Here is a 6,157-nt window from a genome sequence, read left to right as displayed (position 1 = left end):
ATCTCCTCTTCCCTTCCTCGCTTCAGTCCTGGCCAAGCTCCCAGAGCCACGTAATCAGTCAATCTCAATCTCTCTCTCTCCCTCCCTCTCTCTCTCAAAATAAGTGTCCCTTAGCTGAGTCTGTGCTAAAGACCCACTCCTGTTAGGAAACTGCTCCTTATAAAAGGGAGCAGGGGTTGAGCGGAGGAGACGTTGCATATTTCAGTCTTTTCCTCCTTATTCCCAGGATCTTCCTGCAACCCCACCTTTGCCAACTCACGGAGGCTATAAATCTCCTTAGCTAAGGATGCGCTCTAAATATCTTATAATTTTGTCAGTTACACCTCAACAAAGCTCCCCCCCACCAAAGAGTCCCAAGTGTGCCATGCAGAGACAGCCTCTGCAGCTCATAGATGCAGTCAGCAGCTTGATTTTGGTCAGACTCTAAACAGAAAAGACCCTGACCAAGAGTATTTAAGTCAGTGACCCAAACAGTTCTCTCAGCACAACAGTTTGTTTCCACAGTTCACATCCTAAAAGAGGGATGTCCAAAGCACACTAAAGGCTTATGCGCCACTTGGACACGCTGGCAATCGTCCAGGTGTCTGACCACATCTGTTTTCTATTCCTGCACAGCTGGCATTAAGACTGCACAGCCACAGAGGCCCAGGGAACAACATTAGGTTTCAGCTTGCCTAAACCTTGCGTGTAGGTCAGACCGTGCGTTTAGGGAGCTCTCAGAGGACTGAGAGTTGGTAGTGCCAGTGGCTTTGGCTATAGTGTAGAGCTGAAAATTTCCCCAAAGGGATAGATACCACTTATTCCTATAAAGCCAGGATGCTGCTGGAGCCAGTCTGGGTTCATTCTCGAATAAGTGATTCCCGTAAGATGTAGGACTTTGGGGGCCCTTCGTACCTTGGTGGCAGTGGAGTCCAAGTTGATTCATCCCCAAATTTGGAACATCAAGCCAGAGAATTGCAAGGCTTCTACGGATCAGGCTTCAGTTTTGAGGTCCATTTGCTGCTGCTGCTAAGTCACTTCAGTCGTATCCGACCCCATAGATGGCAGCCCACCTGAGGTGCATTTATTGGCAAGCTAATTACTGCTGTTCATAAGCAGTGCACCTGTTGGTAGTGCCAGAGTGGCCCTGAGTTCATAAAGCAGTGGGGACTTTTAAATGGAGGCTGCATCCCTTTGCCAGAGGTATTAACTGACAAAATCATTAGGACATTGTCTCCCATGCCCCAGAAGTGTCGTGAGTGTTGGGCCTCCTTTGGCTAATGGGGAGTCCAAGAGACAATAGTTTTTCTTTCACTGATGGAAAGATTGAGCATGGTAATCTGCCCAAAGACCCATTAAACTTTCACTGGAAAATAGGACTTGAATTTGGTCAGGTTATATCAGCTACCCCAACTGGCAGAGATGTGATGACAAGTTAGACAAGGCTATGGAGGCTGGGGCCACTAACTTGCGAACAAAGAGAATATAATTTATATAATGAAAACTTTGTACATCAGACATTAGTGGTGCATGACCAAAATCCTTACCACTTGCCAGAGGCAAGTAAAAAGGTAATATGTCTCACTAACACTTGTCTACCTGCATCTCCCCTTACTGGAACAGTCACCTCTGTGGGATGTGGAAACACAAGCATATCACACAACAATTTCTGATATGTTCTGATGCAGGATGCTGAATTTTTCCAAAGGATCCTGCTATGGTCTGTTTGTGTGCACTCAAAATTCATATATTGAAACTCAACTCCCAAGGTTATCGCATTAAGAGATGGAGCTTTGGAAAGAGATTACGTCATGAATGGGATTATAATGACCTTTCAAAAGAGGCCTGAAAGAGCTCTCTTGCCTTCTTCTGTCTTGTAAAGATACAACCAGAAGTCTGCAACCCAGAAGAGGGCCCTCACGTGACCATGCTGCCACCCAGATCTCAGACTTTCAGCCTTGTGAACTGAGAGAAATAAATTGATGTTTATGAACCACCTGCTGTCTGGAATTTCATTACAGCAACCCAAACAGACTGAGATAGGCCCCCAACTACCTCATCTATTTAGCTTCCCTCTGCTTTTGTGATAACACATGAAGGCTGCTTGTTATGTTGGTTCAGTCACTACCCCATCCTCATTTCCAAGATTGTCAAGAAAGGTAAAGGGTGTAAGATTTTACCCCATTTGCAAAGCAAGTTACCTTGCCAGTTTCACGGATGCTGGCATAAGACGTGAGATGCCGAGGACTGAGACAGAAGCCATTATTATGTGTGGCACAACAGGCAGCAAGAGCTTCAAGTTCACACCTGGTTCCTTTTGTTCCCACAAGCCCCAGAGGGGTTGTGCAAGGAAGTCCAGGGGGATGCCACACCCACAGCGGGGTCTGTGTCACAGATGGAGAACATTATGCTCAAGAAATCCTAATATTCCAGTGTGGATTGTAAGTACATCTATCAACCTTTGCTTCTGAGGAAGACATTTTACTTATTATATTAGTTAGATAATGAATCTGCCCTTGTCCCCAAGACAGAGACTACTGCCATATTTCAAGGAGGTTATATAAAAATCCTTTCAAAGTAGTCCAGAACAGAAGCTGATATAAGACATGAAAAATAAAATGAGAGGGTCATGGAGAACTGTCTTCCAGTAAGGTACACCTTTCCCTTCAACTTTTGGGAGTAACTGAGCAAAAACATGGAGAAGGCAATGGCACCCCACTCCAGTACTCTTGCCTGGAAATCCCATGGATGGAGGGCCTGGTGGGCTGCAGTCCATGGGGTCGCGAAGAGTCAGACACAACTGAGTGACTTCCCTTTCACTTTTCACTTTCATGCACTGGAGAAGGAAATGGCAACCCACTCCGGTGTTCTTGCCTGGAGAATCCCAGGGACGGGGCAGCCTGGTGGGCTGCCATCTATGGGGTCGCACAGAGTCGGACACGACTGAAGCAACTTAGCAGCAGCAGAGCAAAAACATTCACTGAAGATTTCTAATACCAAAACTGACCTTGGTTGTGTGGTGCTGCTGCGCTAAGTTGCTTCAGTCATGTCTGACTCTCTGACCCCATGGACTTAGCCCATCAGGCTCCTCTGTCCATGGGATTCTCCAGGCAAGAATACTGGAGTGGGTTGTGATTCCCTCCTCCAGGGAATCAAACCTGTATCTCTTTGTCTCCCGCATTAGCAGGTGGATTCTTTACCACTAGCACCGCCTGTGTGATGCTGTGTGACTATTAAAAAGCTAGAGGAGGCAGAAAGAGACAGATTTAACAGGAGACTTCATGGGTGAGGTGGTATTAACCTGGATGAGCAGTGAGAGGTGAGAACAGATGAAAAGAAAGACTAATGTCACATATCTTAATTGAAATTTTTTAACTTATCAGAAAAATATGTAATTCAGTATCCACACATGCAACAAGTCAATTCTGGTGGATTGCTAATCTAAATATTAAAGCTAAATACAAATTTAAAAATAAAGGCAAACATTTCTAGTCTTAGAATGGGGAAATTTTATTAAGCAGACTAATAAATGTTATTGAGAAGTAAATATTTTTACATTAAAATTAACACTTCCTCCTCATTGACACACACACACACACACACAGAGGAAGACAGAGACAGAGAGCATGAGATAAAGGAAACCAAGAATGACATCGTGTCCAGTAGGTATATGGAACTACTATAAATCAATAAGAAAAAAGCAATACAATAGAAAAAATGGATAAAATAAATTAATACATACTTCAGAAAGAGGTTTCCCAATAAAGATAAATATGTGAAAACATGCTTCACTTTCATAATAAAATAAAATCACTACTTGAAACCATCATACACCAATTAGAAGTCCAAAATGAAAAAATAAATAAATAAACAGAAAGTGTTGACAAGGATGTTGGTAAGCCAAGAGTATCTCCTACACTGCTGTGACTGTGGAAATTGGTCCAAACATTTTCCAGACCTCTTTGGCACTGCCCCTAAAAGGTAAAGATGTAGGGGTTACCCTTGTGGTCCGGTGGTTAAAAGGTAAAGATGCAGGGGTTTCCCTGGTGGTCCGGTGGTTAGGACTTAGCCTTACAATGCAGGGAGTACATGTTCGGTCCCTGGTCAGGGAGCTAAGATCCCACATGCCTCACAGCCAAAAAACCAAAACATAAAACAGGAGCAATATTATAATGAATTCAGTAAAGACTTTAAAAATTGTCCACATCAAAAACAACCTTTAAAAATGATAAAAATGTCAATCTGTCACCGAACAACTCTGTTATTAAATATACAGCCAACAGAAACCAGTATGTGCCTCATCAAAACAGGTTCTCGATTTACATACCAAGCACTACTCCTAATAGTCCCAAACTGAAAACAATCCATATGCCAACTAACAGTGGAATGATTAAAGTAATTGTTTTCTATTTACGTGATAGAACCCTACACAGCAATGCAAACGAATGATCAAAGACAACACCCAGCAATAAACTCACAAACAACATGAGAAATGACAAAAGCCAAATACAAGAATAGTTTACTTACTTTATATATAAAATTCAAACTGACTAAAGTGACTTATGTTGCTGGATGTCAAGGCAGTGGTTACCCTGAGGAGCAATGAATGAGAAGGAACAGTTCGGGGAATCTGGGGGCCTGGCAATATTCCATTTACTGATCTAGGTACAGACTACAGAAATGTGTTCATTCTGTGAATTTCTGTTGAGCTCTGACTGTATAAACTGTATTTATCTTTAATATTTTAAAATACATATCACCAATCAAAAAGTTGGGATATGCTGTGAGAATGACCATCATCAAAGACCACTCCTGGGTACATATCTGAAGAAAATGAAAACACTAATCCAAAACGATATGTGCACCTCAATGTTCATAGCAGCATTATTTACAATAACCAAGATATGAAAGCAAATTGTGTTACCAACAGATGAATGGATAAAGAATATGTGATACATATAGATGGAATATATCTATACCAAACAAAATGAAATACTAGTTAGCAATAAAAAAAATTATGAAATTCTGCCACTTGCAACAACACAGATGGATTTAGAGGGTATTATGCTTTAGTAATGGAGAAGGAAATGGCAACCCACTCCAGTGTTCTTGCCTGGAGAATCCCAGAGACGGGGGAGCCTGGTGGGCTGCCGTCTATGGGGTCGCACAGAGTCGGACACGACTGAAGCAACTTAGCAGCATGCTTTAGTAAATATGTCAGAGAAAGACAAACACTATATGATACATTTATTTGTGGAATCTAAAGTATTGAACAAACTACTGAATACAACAAAAAGAACAGACTTGATGATATAGAAAACAAACTAGAGGCTACCAAAGGGAGGCAGAGGGTAGGGGGCTAAGAGCTGCAAATGACTATGTATGAAATAAATAAAGTAGAGGGAAATATTGTACAGCACAGGATATACAGCTAATCTTTTATAGTAAGTGGAGTATAAACTTTAAATATTGTGAATCACTACTGTAGATCTGAAACTTACATAATATTGTAAACAAAATATACCTCAATCTTCAAAAATTAAATTGTTAAAAATAAAAAGTGGAAACAAAGAAAAATGATTAAATAAGCTAGTAAATAAATAAAATTTCTTTGGAGCATTCTGGAAAAAAAAAAAGATGGGATACAGAAAACATCACTGTTGTGACCTCCTCATATTATAAAGGTGATGTTTAACAGTATTAGATACAATGACACTGTGATTACCTTTGGAAAATATGCTGTAATTTCTGGGTAAAAGCTAATAAATACATAGTATACAACTTTTCAAAGAAAATATATAAATTATACTATAGAATTATAGTTAGAAATTAATAGAAAAGAAACTAACATAGATAAAATAAGAAAATACTCTAACAGCAAATGTATCAATTATTACATTAAATTTATATAGACTAATTTCTTAATTGAAAATTTTTTACCTTATTCATGAATGGGTTTACAGGAGATATGGCCACATAATAGAATTAAAGTAGGAAAATGAAAACAACATTTCATGGAGTTTTAAGAAGCAGCTAACATGGCAACGTACTCCTTAGATAACATACACTTTGACTTTTGTTATTGTAATTAGTGGTATTTTCAATTTTTCTTACTGTACAACTTTCCAATGTACTGACTGATGGATAACAAACATGACAGACTTTATGCATATATACA

The 6,157-nt window shown here is 40.2% G+C and overlaps 1 protein-coding gene across 1 annotated transcript in view; it reads right to left on the bottom strand.

Moving 5' to 3' along the window:
- The window catches only part of LOC129631710 (zinc finger protein 160-like), a 466,782-nt gene that overhangs the window by 297,781 nt on the left and 162,844 nt on the right, over positions 1 to 6,157 (bottom strand). The window lies entirely within an intron of this gene.

This window comes from Bubalus kerabau, chromosome 17 (assembly GCF_029407905.1).
Source record: "Bubalus kerabau isolate K-KA32 ecotype Philippines breed swamp buffalo chromosome 17, PCC_UOA_SB_1v2, whole genome shotgun sequence".
Classification (NCBI taxonomy): domain Eukaryota; kingdom Metazoa; phylum Chordata; class Mammalia; order Artiodactyla; family Bovidae; genus Bubalus; species Bubalus kerabau.
This window is presented reverse-complemented; position numbering and strand designations above follow the sequence as displayed.